We start from the raw sequence: 15,092 nt of genomic DNA on the forward strand, positions 1-15,092 counted from the left end.
GGAGAGGAGAGGAGAGGAGAGGAGAGGAGAGGAGAGGAAAACATACTAGAGAATAAACTTAAATTCATTGATACAAGAAAAGACTTTCTATGGGACCCAGGGGGTATAAGCATCAAGACCAACAATCATGAAATTAGAAAACTTCTGTACAAAAAAGGACACCATTATTTCAGGAAAGAGGCAGACTATCAAATGGAAAAAAGTCTTTACCAACTGTACATCTGACATAGTATTATCTAAAATATACAAAGAATTCAACTCTAAACATCAAAAAACAAGCAACCCATTTAAAAATTAGGGCATAAAACTAAACAGAGTCCTCAAAATGAATATAAATAAACGAGAAACATTTTTTTATATCCAACATCTTTCACCATCAGAGAAATGCAAATTAAAACTACTTTGAGATTTCACCTTACCCTGTTCAAATTGGATAGATCAAAAAAACCAAGTGGCAAGAGATACTGTCTGAGTGTGGGGGAAGGGGAATGTTTATTCACTGATGGTGGGTGTGCCAACTAGTACAGCCAGGAAACCAGTGCCAGCAGGAAATCAGTGTTGAGGTTTCTTCAAAAGCTGTAGACATACCACATAACGCAGTTATGCTCTTCAGCTCTTTATCCTGTTATAGAGATGCCTGCTCACTCATATTCACTGCTTCTCTATTCACAACCACGAGAAAATGGAAATAACTCAGATTTCCATCAATGTACAAATGGATGAAAATGTGCTACCTTTACACAACAGATATGATTTAGCTCTCAAAAAATGAAATTTTGAAACTCACAGGTGAATGGATAAAACTGAATATAGTGAATAATAATTCTGAGAGAGGCAGCCCAAAACAAAAGGATAAACATTGCATATTGCTTGTTTTCTCTCATTTGTGGATGTTAGCTATGAATCTCCAGACATATGTCTTACATTTAAAATACATGCAGAGGCCTAGGAATTTTTTAAATGTCATGATTTTCAAAGGAAGGAAGACAGGACACAGTGGCCTAAAAAGTTAAAGGGAGCAACAAAATGGGAAGGGTTAAATTGGGGTAGGCAGGGTGAAGCATGGGCTATGGAAAGCAATAACTATCAAAACCAAAACAAACAAACAAACAAAAACTTAAAAAAATTTTGTGGAGGGTCTGCTGCAGCCAGAAGAAAGACACCCAAGCTCCTCCCCCACCAGGGGTCACCTCAATGGGTGAATGTGTGAAGGATAAATGGGAAAGATGGAGTATGTGGTAGAGAAATGGAAGAGAAAGAGAAGCTGGTGGGGGGGTTCATATACTGAAGAAAAGTGGAACAGGAGACTCTACAGTTGTGAGAAAAAGCAAATGTGAGGAGGCCATGGCGAGGTCCTGGCCTGAGCTGTCTCCAAGGACCATGTCTGGTTCCATGGTCCTGCTGCAGCTAGAATCTGTGTCAATGTCTGTGGCCCAAACTACCACCAAAGGCCAAGGACATGTCCATGGTCTGAACTGCCACCAAAGACCATGTGGATGTCTGAGAACCAGGCTACTGCAGAGGGAGACAAGGTACTGACCTGATTCACCTGCACTGTCACCTGAGGCCATGAGGACATCAGGCCCATGCTTCGGTGTCTGTGGTCCTATGGCAGCTGGAGTCTGTGTTGATGTCCCAGGCCCATGTTACCAGCAAAGACCATGCAGATGTCTCTGGTCTGGAATGCTGCTCAAGGCACTGTACTGAGCAACCCCACCTCCCACCTGCCCCCACACTCTGGAGAACTGTCCCTGTCCCTCACTGGCAGCAACATTTGGAAAAATAAACACTGCACCTTACCTGGGAAGCAAAGTACAGCTAGTCCTGGTAGCAAAGGCGAGGGTGAGCCAATGCCGGTACTAGGGTTGTTGCCAGTGAGGTTCCATAGACTTCCGAACATTACAGGATATTACCATTCCCTTAGATACCTTCCAGAACTTGCTGGTAAGACCCTATTGCTGAAGACAACTCATACTTGAGCCACAGAACATAAACAGGCGAAGCTGGTACTGACCTGGAAGCTTCGTTTCTCCTGGCTGTTTTCATAATGCTGGGTGGAGCTATGGATGGTACCACAGGAGGAAAGTCATCATCATGCCTACTCAGCTATGAATTCTGCAAGTTACTGTACTGAATGGCCTTGCCAGACATGTCCACTGGAACAACATAGCACAAAGTCACAAGAGTACAAAGTACAGCTACTTTCTGGTTGGGTTTAAAGCCCACTTCATAGATTAGAACTCATACTCTGGCACTGATTTTTAGGCTAATAGCTTATAGCTAGGCAAATCACAGAACCTAGAAGAGAACCTACAATTGTTATTCTAATAAATAGATATGGTAGTAAACTGACTCTTAATGACTTACCATTATAATTATAGATCAATGAATCTATTAACCCAGATCAGGGAAATGTCTATTTGCAGTTGATGATGATCAATACAAAGACTCACAACTTGCCATGATCAGGGAATAAAAGACTGTGGAATGTCCATGCCTTATTGAATCACCTAACACACCTCCTGTTCCCAATGATCAGGGATCATTGCTGAAGATGGATCAGAAAGAGTTTAAGAGCCAGAGAGACAGCTTCATGTGTAAACTCACAACAGGTTTGACAACTTGCACAAGGCTTGTAAATGCTTACTACAGACCAATACCCAGTATAGAGAGGGGAGGTGGGCACAACGTCCAACCCATAGCTGAAGCACTATTTATAATTGATTGCTATCGGGAGAAGAAGCCCTTTTAAAAAAAAGATTTTGGCCCCTAGTACACTGACCACACTCCTGTGGAAGGCTACACATGCAAAATTATATGGACATTACCAATCATATTTTATGGGCTTAAAAAAGGGATAAGACCCAAAGTCAAGAGGGTAGAGAAAGGAGGGATGCGGATGTTGTCTTATCTTAGTGTTCCATTGCTATGAAGAGACATGATGATCATGGCAACTCTTTTAAATAAAGCATTTAACTAGGGCTTGCATACAGTTTCAGAGATTTAGTACATTATTGTCACCACGGGGAACATGATGACATACAGGCAGTTGAGAGTTCTACATTCAGATCCAGAGGCAGCAGAAAAAGAGGGCCACTGAGTCTGTCTTTGGGCTTTTGAAACATCAAAGTCCATCACTAGTAACATACTTCCTCCAATAAAACCACACCTCCTAATCCTTTCAAATAATAACATTCCCTCACACCCAGACATTCAAATATAGGAGCTTATGGGGGATAGTTCTCACTCAAACCACCATGGCTATGGAAAGAATTGGGGATGGTGAATATGGTCAAAATACATAGTATGGAATCTTCAATTAAAAATTAATTCAAAATTGAATTACCAGAATAAGTCAAATGACATATTTAACATGGGTAGGATACTAGACTGTCAGGAATAGTCATTGTTTTTCAAGCTAATGTGTAGCAGTTACCTTTCCCTTACAAACATTAGACATTGACACCTCCTTAGTACCCTCCTATGAAAGCTGGTCATGATGTTGCACATCAGTAACCCCAGCTTTGAAGTAGCAGGAGAATGCTTGGAGATCACTCATCCAATGACGTAAATGAATGAGGGAGAGAGCTTATCTCAAACACTAAGGCAGATAGTAGTCAAGGAAGACACAGATGTGGACTCTGGCCTGCACACGCATAAATGAGTGCACACTCACACAAACACAGAAATCAGAATCAGAATTCCATGTGAGAAGTGGAGGGATCTGAATTGGGGACTGGGCACATAAAAGGAAAGCCAGTGGGGGTTCTATGTCCTATTGGAGTTCAATGACAAGAGGGAAATGTCCAAAGGGGTCTCAGGTACATGCAGAAAACAGGATGATGGCCACAAGACCTTTTCCTGCACTTAGAGACATCATATGTCATTAGTCATTTCCACTGAGTGTCTGAATGCTGATGCCAACACTTTCCAAAGGTGACAGATGCAACCTAGATCTTCTGTACCAAGACTTGAGTTAATTCAGCAGAAATCATTATCCATCTTCTGTTCTCTTCCTGCCATGTAAGGTAGTCAGCAGCCATTTGTCTTTTGCTTCTGGACACTCCTATTCATCCTATCCAAAGGGTCCCTCTCTCCTACTCCCATTTACCTATACTTCTTCATCCTGAAGGTGGTGGCAGATACGTCATAGACCTGTTGATGTGGTGCCCCTGAGAAAAAGGGAGAAAGCACATAGCACCTTTCAGGATGGGTTTGCTGTATAAATAGGGAAGACTGGACATAGAATGCTGGGGTTGGACTGGTGGTGCTATGCATTAAAATGCTAAATACTGACTCCCAAGATCTGGTTGCCTCCTGGTGAGGGGACCCTCATGTACACCAGGTGATGTTTGTAAACCTTGTTCCCAAGTTAACCGGTTAATGAAAGGCTAGAGCCTGGGATTGCACAGTAGAGAGGAAGGCGAGACTTGAGCATGGAGTGAGGGATTTGAGGAGAGACCAAATGAGGAAAGGGAAAGGAGACAAAGGGAAGAGGAGGCTGTCATGAGAGGAGGTGGACTATGAGCATGTGACCAGAAGAAACAGCAAGTAACAAGGAATATATGGCTAGAATCTAAGTTAGAATAGCTTCCAAATCTGCCCAGTCTATGCTTACAATCTGTAAATAAAGCACCAGGTTTGTATGCCTTTTATACAGGCTAGATAGAATATATAATTCCCACTACAATAGAGCCTCCCTAATCCCAGAAAACTAATCACAATAGGTAGATAGTCCAAGGCTGCAGCATGTGGCAAGGAGTAATGTTTGCTGCAAATCACATCATGTCCATAACTGCCTGACAGACTTTTTTTTAATTAGATATTTTCTTTATTTACATTTCAAATGTTATACCCTTTCCTAGTTTCCCCTCTGAAAATCCCTTATGCCCTCCCCATCTCCCTGCTCCCCAACCCACCCACTCCCACCCCTGGTCCTGGCATTCCCCTATACTGGGGCATAAAACAGTCACAGGACCAAGGGCATCTCCCCCCATTAATGACCAACTAGGCCATCCTCTGCTACAAATATAGCTAAAGCCACAAGTTCCACCATGTGTTTTCTTTGATAGGTGATATAGTTCCAAGGAGCTCTGGGGGATACTGGTTAGTTCATATTGATGTTCCTTCTATGGGGCTTCAGTCCCCTTCAACTCCCTGGGTATTTCTCCAGCTCCTTCATTGGGGACCTTGTGCTCCAGGCTAAGAGACTTTTAAAGCTGATCTAAAGGTCCTAATCCTGGATGCTTCAAAAATCACTCTGGAAGTCGAAAACATGAAGGTTTCTGGATTCCAGTCACAAAATTTCAGTTCACTGGGTTTGGGTAGAGTACATAAATCTGTGATTATACCATATAGCTCAGATAAATGAAATTCTGCCAACAGCTCCTCAGTGGGCCAGTCCTTGGGGACCTAGTCATCAAAGAGTCATGGGTGTTAGAGCCCAGGCACCTCACTGCAGGCTGCTCAGACCCACAGGATTTCCTTGTATATCTTGACCATGAATATGCTCTCCTACGCACCCAGTGTCATACTTCCTAAACACTCCAGATACCTGTAAGCAAAAGTGCATTTTGTGGAGGGCTAGGGATGTCATCCAGGGGTACTGTACCTGCCTAGTCTGAGCAAAGTCCTCCCCAGCACCTCAAAAATGTATTTTTCCCTGAAGGTAGACATTAATCTAAAGGGTTTTTTTGCACATATATAGATACCCCAAAACCAACTGAGCTGGGGTATATGACTATGTGTTTATATAATATCTTTGAACAAGAAAATAGAGTTTGGGGAGGCAGAGACAGGCAGATTTCTGAGTTCAAGGCCAGCCTGGTATACAAAGTGAGTTTAAGGACAGCCAGGGCTATACAGAGAAACCCTGTCTCAAAAATAGAGTTTGAAAGCAACCTTCTGAAGGGTCTACCACAGAATGACAAGGGGCTTCTGCATTGAAACCTTCTAAGGCTCTCATTCTCAAGTTTTAGAACCTCAAAATACCAAAGGAACCACCATTTTTTGTTTATGTGGACTATATGTGTTATTTTATTAAGGACTGAAATTGTGGAGCAAATTAATGTTTATGAATTATTTACAAGTAACAAACTTCTATGTTAACCAATTTGCCTTATATGAAAAGCAATTTCATTTTCAAAAAATACTTTGTGAGAAGAGTAACATGTTTTAACTTTTTGCAAATCTCTTTAAGTTTGGCTTAATAGATGACAGCTGGATTCCCATACTTTTGCATTCAATCTGTTGTAATATGTTATTTTGATGGAAATATATAAAGAGACTCATGACTCACACAAATATGTAGCTGGCTTCAATTTGCTTCTGAACTTAATCTGTTTTTCTATGACATGCAGTATAACTTCTGGAAAATTCCACCAGAAAAAGAAAAAAAAAAACTTCTCAAAGAGGATGAAAATGAAAAAGGCCAGTAAGAGCTTATTGCTGTGCAAATGCCTGCCCCTTTGCAGACCCTTTGAAAGGCTCCAAATCTTCACTGATGTTGGCTGAGCACTGGACTCTGAATGCTTCTTGAGCAGAAAGCAAAACAAATCCAACAAGCTCATTTGTTGTGATTATTGAGACAGTGCTGTAGCTCTTGTTTGAGATACGAGGGTGATATAAAGGAGGTGAGTGAGCTCCGAGTCCCTCCGTATACTGACAAAGCTACTTAAGGTGCTAAGTATAGACTCGGTTGACAGCTTTGTTCAAATGAGAGAGATGCATGATGCTACCTGGGCCCACAGGCTGTGCCCACACCGGCTGCTCAGCGACTCTTCGGGACTAGAAACAAGAGATGCTCAGATTTAAGAAAAGAGTAGTTAGGATTTACCCCAGAGGCCTATGACTGTTTGGATTCTGAGCAATAAGCAGATGGTGTTGGTGGGCTTGTGGGCCTCTCCAATGTCCTGTTAGACCCGCCCTCTCTCTGTGAACCCTACCACTCCTCACTATTCCTGACATACACTAGACATAAGCATTGGTACTTTTTAGAGTTCTCCCCTCTCTGATAACAGAATCCCCCCAGACAACTACTTCTCCAAATCTGTTTCCTTCTGGAAGCTCCTCTACATTGCTTAATACTGCACCTCCGCTCAGCAGTGTTGAGCCCCCACAACAATCTCACTGCTCATTTTACTTTTTAAAAGTCTTTATCACTTTTATTTAGATATAAAACACAATAATAATATCTGATGATAAAGTATTCATAAGTCTCTTACATTTGAACGATAAATATTAGGTGTAAATGTGTGCATACATGCAAGCTCATGAAGGGTAGAAGACAGGCTGCTGGATTGGTTCTCACCTTCTACACTGTGGATCTGAGGATAGAAAGCACTTCTGTTTGTTTTTTTCTCTTTTTTGTCTACTTATTTGACATGTTATTTTTTTATTGGCTATTTGTATGACTTCGTGTCTGTATCTCCTATAAGACAGTGACCATTATTTTTTCTGTTCAGTCTGATGTCCAGAACAGTGGCTAAAATAGAGAACGTGCCCATACATACTAGTTAGAGGAATTCAGAAGTAAGATTTGCATATGAAGAGACAGTGGGCAGCATTGACTTTGTACATGGAGTGTGCTCCCAAGGGAAGAGGAAGACAGAGCCAAGTATGTCCACTTTACTATCTCCAGATTCACACAGGTTAAATCATTCTTCCTCCTCCAGATCTTTGGAAGACAAATATAAACTGGAATATGCCAATAAAAAGAAGTATCAAGAAGGGAGAAGGTATCCAACACTGATAAGCTTTCACATATACTATGCTTAAGTGTGTGGTCAGTCAAGGGTGTGGTGTTCTCAGAGTGAAGACCCGCAATTCCAGGTTGAACATTCTGCTCTCTGTCACCAGGTACTCTTCCAGAGCCAAGAACACCTTCGCCCTTTATTTCCCCATACTTAATTTCTGGGCTCTTTCAGTCACCCATCAGGTGAGCAACCAACCCTATACTGAGTATCCTCCATCAGAAAAGTCTTTCTGTTGCTTCTGATTTCCTGGCTCAATGCACTGTCATTCATTTGCTCTCTGGGAGAGACTTCTTGAACCATTGCGAGAGAAGTCTGAATTTATGCCAGAAAGTTCTTATGTGGATAAGAGATTTTTAAGTGATTAAATCTTTTGCAGACTTGGTCTATTTCCCATTCCATCATTCTTCCCTAATTATGTCCTGCATTGCCTGATATTTCTGGAGTGACTATACATCTCAATTCATCCAAAATAATTAGAGTTTATACCTGTTATTCCCATATATGTATTAATAGATGCCCTTCTTTCTAAAAAAAAAAGTGTTTCTAAAAAAAAAAAGATCAGAAAGCTACAATAAATATGGATTCTTATATTTGTACAATAAAATTTGGTGACAACCTTAAAAGATTTCAGCAATGAAATACCAATTAGAAGATGTCCCACACTTGAATATAAACTAATTCTCATCATGAATTTTCTTGAAAAAAATTAAAGTTCAATGATTACATTAAAGTACAAAGATATTAAAGTCCACATTTATATTCTCTTTTTCCCTTGTGATATAAAGTTCAAAGAACATTGAAGTCCAATATCCACCCTGATTTTTTATTCAGATCATAGACAAGATATCAGAATCAAGGTATCAAAAATTAGAGTTTTTCTTCCCCATGAGAGTTTTGAATGTGTGACAAAATATTGTTTTGTAGGAGGGAATTATAGCAATATTTTTCCATCAATAAATATATTTTATATTTTCAGGCAAAATAGCCTATAGGCAATAACCTGGTCTCATCTTCCTGGTACCTGTCTTTAATTAGTTATAAGTCATATTACTGGAATAACCACTACAATCTCAGGGTTGAGCTTAGCAAATCAATGAAGAAAGTAAGGTGTACCATCAAACATGTCCTTCCAAACTTCTCATGATTATGTCTTTCATGTTTACAAGCTTAATGGAGAAGGTGGTAGCCTTAGGAATGCCACAAAGGGGAAGACATCAAATGTGTGAAATACTGTATGCAACAGAGCCGACTTTTCTGCTACTGCCTTCATTAAACAGAGGCTTGACTAAGAAAGATGGTTGTTGTTATTGTTGTTGGTGGTGGTGGTGGTGGTATTGGTGTTGGTGTTATTGTTAAGCCACTGAACTTCTGGAAGTGGTCTGTTGTGGTGGGTCATAGAGTATGTTGCCAGCCTTTGATTCTAGTGGGAGAGGCATTATAAAAGTGGAACAAAGACAGCCAGCTGAGAAGTTAATTCACTTTGTAATAAATAGTCCCACAAATGAGAATTTATTCCTGAAAGAAAAGTTTATGAAAGAAAGAAAGAGAAGGAGAGAGAGAGAGAGAGAGAGAGAGAGAGAGAGAGAGAGAGAGAGAGAGAGAAGAAAAGTTTACTCATTCTTAAAGATCTAAAGAGATTTTCCCCTTTGCTCCCCTACTCCCCAGAATCTACTTGGTACTTCCAAGTTACACCCCCTAGCTTCCTGAGCAAAGCAAAAGGAATAACTCTCCCTTCTTTCATCTCTCCAACCTTGGAAGGTGGATGTGACAGAGAAACAGCCTTCTTGATGACTATTCTCACCTGTTCCATGGTCAAGTTGTCACCTGCTCCATGCTCAAACTGTAACCTGTTCCACACTCAAATTGTCTTCTTTTTCTTCAAGTACATTTGACTTTTCTTAAAGGACATCTGTGTCTTTCCCCAATTCTAGCTCCAAAAGTCCATATCCACTGTGAATGTACCTTCTTTTCCTTGCCTTTGTTTAAAAATAAGTTAGAAAGTCTCAGATCTTAACCAACCCAAGAATATTTGTAAGACAGAAGCACTTCAATGAGCCTATCAAAGCCAAACACAAAGTATATATTGAGCAACACTGTGTTACCACAGCCCTTGAGCCAGTGTTATGTGACACAGCACCTCCTGGACAGAGCAGACTGGACAGCGGTGGACACCTGACCCCATAGACTAATCAACAAACTATGACTAAAAGACTTAGTCAATGAATAGGAACAGAGAATTCAAATAGGACTGAGAACAAAGAGTCCTCTCTACCCTTCAGACACCAGGGCCCATGAGTAAGGCAGAGGAGGTCAGCTGATGGAGGCAGGACAATGGGACATTGTTAAAGCAATACAAATGTGAGAGGAAGAGAAAAGAATAGGAAGAGTAGGAAGTTTGAAAGAACCCAACTACAAAGGTATTGTGGATCCTACAGCTGTTTGGTTCTTTGCCTTTATTGAACAGTGTTCCAATCTAGCATATTGATACCCATTCATTGGATCCATCTCAAAAGGGTGCTGTCCGGCTGCACTAAAAAAAAAAAGTGGTTTTCTAGACTCCATCATCAGACTGTGGTAGAGATCCCAAGGGGGAAAAAAAAAATACTGGTGAGTAGGACTTTTCTTTCTTCCTACCTAAACTATCAGATTTCTAAAACTACAAACTTTGGGAGAAGGTATGAATAAAAGATAACACTTTAGAATATTTGCACTTGGGAAAAAGGAGAGTGAATCAGGGTAATGCCTGAGATATTCTTCAGAGGACAAGGAGGCTTACAGATTACAGCTGAGGAGATGTCACCCACAGGCAAACTCAGAAGACTCGTCTGGACCACAAAAGGTAATACTACCAGTTTCTTCAAGAATTCCATGCTGCGAGAAAGTGACTTTACTTTCTCTTTTGTCACTAAAGGGGAAGCAAAATCTAGTCTCTATTGTCACATTTCTGCCTGGGAAGGAGACTGATTTCTTTTCCTCTGGGATGCTGAAGTAGGGACGAGACTCTTCCATGCACAATAACCATGGTTCTGAGTAGAAGAACCTATAAGGTCTCTGCTAGAGCTCAGGACCCAGAACCATGACAATGAAGAATAATTCGTGCCCGTAAATAAAGGAGCTCTTACTCTGACAGAGCTGTAATGGCAAGAGGCTTTTGTGTATTACTCCCAAAGCAGAGTAAAAGGAGGAGAACCAAGTAAGAAAACATAATCATAAGCTACCCAAATGATGACAAAATATTAGGTGACAAGACTAGGAGATGTGAACCCCATTTAAGACAACACAAACAATCTTGAGGGGGAGAAATGAAAGAAAAAGATTGGTAGCTACAGACTCTCCGAGCACATCGTCCCCATGTCTTCAATAACAATTTTGGGTGAAGTGAAGAAAGCTCAGTTGGTAAAATGCTTGCCATCCCCAGGCAAACATGAGGAGCTGAGTTTAACCCCCAGCACCCACGTTAAAAACCAGATATGTGGATCCCTAGAACTCATTGACCAACCATCCAATCTAATCAGCAAGTCTGAGGTCATAGGAAGAGATCTTATCTCAAAAAACAAAAACAAAACTAAGTGGATAACTCCTGAGAAATGACACCCAAGGCTGACCTCTTGTCTCCATGTGCAAGAGAACACACACACATACACACACACACACACACACACACACACACATTGGGGGAGAGAGAGAGAGACATACACAGAGAGAGAGAGACAAAACAAACACACACAATGCACACACACAGAGACACACACACACACACAGAGAGAGAGAGAGAGAGAGAGAGAGAGAGAGAGAGAGAGAGANGAGAGAGAGAGAGAGAGAGAGAGAGAGAGAGAGAGATTGAGAGAGAGGTTGTCCTGGCTAATCTATCAGCCTAAGAAATGCAAGTCTGGTAGGGGGCAATGTCTATGTCTCAGTGGAGAGACACGTACAAGTCCCCATGACCTACAAAATTCAAAGCTGAGAAATGGAGCCATCTTTCTTTCTTTCCCTGTCACCCTACAAGCAACAAAGATGATTGATTTCCTCTGGAAATCAGGAAAAGGTTATTCCAGACATTAACAGAACTGTGGCTCTTTCAATAAGCAGTGTCTCTTATGAGATTATGAAACAAGTGGGGCCCTGTTCAGCAATGCCTTGGTCATTCCAAGTACAATCAAGGCACTGTGGCTTTCACTTTATGAAAAGGGGGTATTCCAGAACCTACATAGGAACTGGACAGGTGAGGGGTGCATTTGTATAATCAAAAGTTTCAATAGCAGGAGAAACTACCATAGCTTGCACACATGGTGGAACTGTAATACATTACTACCCAGGGGAGTCCCCTTTATGCCATAGCAAGGACTCATAAGGAAAAAGGTGTGTTTGGGAATGGGAAGTATTTGGATTTTTTCTTCTCTCTCTCTCTCTCTCTCTCTCTCTCTCTCTCTCTCTCTCTCTCTCTCTCTCTCAGTTATAGCTGAACGAACATATGAGGGGACATTTAGGATTTCTGCTCCTCTTCTTCTGGGTATGCGGTTTATGGGGTTGCAGGACCCTTTCCACCTCACAGAACTCCTTACACCATCTGGACCATCTCTGTCCCAAAGCCTCACTCAGGAACTTTGATACAAATGGAGGGAACAATGAAGTTGGAAAAAGTCAGCATTCTTCACCCATCTTTCCACAGAAGGTTGAACCCCAAAGACAGAGCAGAGATCAGGATCTGGACACATAGCTACACTGGCATACAGTATGAATTTTTGCAGTGCCCACCATCATGAAAAGCATGGTCCACATTTGTCTAGCAGATGAAACACCAAAGGAAGGTAAGCTGTTCTGAGTGTGGAGAGAGTGCTCACAGTAATGAAGGTGGGAAGAAGGGCACAAGCCTGGACCAGCCAAGAATGCTTCCTCCTCAGAGGTAATAAGCAAGTCTGACCAGGGGCAGTATCAATCACTTGTGGTTTTTTGCTGTTGTTGTCATTGTTGTTGTTGTTATTGTTTCCTTGATTTAGTTCCCATGGACTCAAGTTTAAACCCTGGTTTAAATCCAGATTTGGAGAGGTCCCTCAAAACCTAACAAGCAACAGGACCACTTAATTTGTTCCTGTCAAAATTAACACAGATGGAGAAATGGCTGCCTGGTCCCCAGTCACCAAAAAGCTGAATAGACAGACCTAGAACAGGGAGCAGTGTCACAGACAGTCTAGCATAGCTATAGGTAAGAAAGAGAAAAAGTGCTCAAGAGAAACCTGACCAATGCCACCTGCAGAGCCACCTTTTCACGGTAGCATGAATCAAGGTCACCAGGAAATGAGACCCACTGTGCCCCTAGGGAGATGATGCATCTCCCCATGCTTCAAACCAGGGTCACCTCAGCACAGTAGCAGACACAACCATAGCCTCTATAAATCACTAGAGAGAAAGCATCTTGTTTGATCAGGTGGAGGCAAAAGTCACTGAAGCATGGGTTAGACAATGGAAGAATTCAAGTAAAACAAGGAAATAATTCAAATTGAGAAAACAAAGGCCCAGTCATTGACAGTGCTTTAAACTAGTTGTTCAGAAATGCAGATTTGATGACTTTAGAGCCTGATGAGAGCACTGCCTATTCCTGCCTCATGCATCCTGCCTTGACTCAGACATTAGGAGCAACTACCAAATTATTGCAGAAGATTCCAAACAGACACCTCACCTTACACTTATTGTTTTCAGAACAGTCTTTATAAATCTTCAAATGCCACCTACTTCACCCCCCCCACACACACACACACACACTTTCAGAAATACTGCACGCCTTCCATTACCCTGTGGGCAAAAGACTCAGGACTCCACAGGCTTTAGAATACCATCCATTTATTCACCCATTAAAAAAATATATTTATTGACTGTCTCCTTTCTGCTAGACTGCTATCAAAAGCCCTGATGATATGACAGGGAATCACATAACAAAAGTCCATGATTTTAGGGTGTCACGTTCTAAGAGCAAAATCATTACTCTGCCTCATGGATACCCTACAGTCGCCAATGTTGCAGCTGCCTTCTGTCAGCTCTTGAAGACCAGCCACTCACAGCTCTTCAAGCTCTGTATCCAAAACCATTGTTTTGATAGCTTAACACCAGTCATAATGGGAGGTTGTCTCATATTTGCTAGCATACTCTTCTTATATTCAACACAAAACAACTACTCAACCCTCAAGATCTTCCAAATGGATGTATGGTTCTCTGTGCCTTAGCACACACTCTCTGTGCACATATTCTCTTCTCCTCCTTGATTGTCTGTTAAATATGTGTTATCAAAAAGTAACTCAGAAAATATCCTCTGTGTGAAGCAGCTTTGGCCTTCAGAGGTAGAGCTGACTCCTCCATTATAGCCTGCACAGACCTAAAATATCTTCATCACTTAGCTCCTGGTGTGGCCATCTCCTGCTATACTGCACATGTCTCAAACCTCCTAACCACAAAGATCCTGGCCCTGATTTTGGAACACTTGAAAATAAATTCTTATTGAATAAATCTGGAGCTAAGAAGAAAATTATTTTGTTTTAACAGCTTTCTTAAGACTCCATTTTAGGAGTCAGCTGTGGGCTGAGGTGAGCCAGAAACCCAAATTGTGGAAATGATCACTGTGATTTATAAAGACTACGATGCCAATGTTGTGAACGGTTTAGTGGCAGTATCACTTGAGACAATTGTCCGAAGATGTATTGACTGGACAGCAAGTGATTCAGGCCAGGACATTTGTTCAAAGCTTCAGGGACAGCCTAGAAAAGAGACAGGAAAACAACACTAGTTAGTATCAGAAAGCAAAACCTGTAACTTCTCAGTCAACTTTCTCTAGCACAGGCCCAGGAACTTATGTCCAGCTTTTCCAATGGTGACTGATGAATATCTAAAGCTATAGAAATTTGCTCCACTCCCCCCCCCATGTCATTGTGAAGAGCTGGCAAAAGTCCAAATGCCCCCTCACTTCTACTCGTTGAGTTCAGGAGCAGAGAACAAACTTCCAAGAAACAGAACTCCCGGGACTGAATTTGATAGGGCACTGAACATTTTCATTTAAGGGCCTATAGGCACTCTAGCCACGGTCAGCGGAGTGGCATTAAAGAACTGGTAGGTAGATTTGTCTCTCTCAGGTTTGGCTCATACATAATATAGAAGCAATAATGCTGTCTGCCAAGATTTTCTGGTAGGAATTAAATTGCTTACATTTTTTAATAGAGTGTTCTCATGTCTGAACTCTGATTACCAAAAACCCCACTCTGTTAGAAGGCTGCATCAGGGAGAATGAAAGGGGAGGGGGGTAGACAGAGACAGAGAGACAGAGAGACAGAGAGAGACAGAGACAAAGAGAGA

At 41.5% G+C, this 15,092-nt stretch overlaps 1 long non-coding RNA gene across 2 annotated transcripts in view; it reads right to left on the reverse strand.

The window, feature by feature from the left end:
• Window positions 1-1,720, reverse strand: part of LOC115031937 — a 72,654-nt gene extending 70,934 nt beyond the window's left edge. For both annotated transcript variants that reach the window (XR_003837582.1, XR_003837581.1), the window contains exon 1: window positions 1,541-1,720. This is a non-coding gene — a long non-coding RNA (uncharacterized LOC115031937). The remainder of the gene's footprint in view (window positions 1-1,540) is intronic.
• Between the last annotated feature and the right edge of the window lie 13,372 nt (window positions 1,721-15,092).

This window comes from Mus caroli, chromosome 9, assembly GCF_900094665.2.
Source record: "Mus caroli chromosome 9, CAROLI_EIJ_v1.1, whole genome shotgun sequence".
Lineage (NCBI taxonomy): Eukaryota > Metazoa > Chordata > Mammalia > Rodentia > Muridae > Mus > Mus caroli.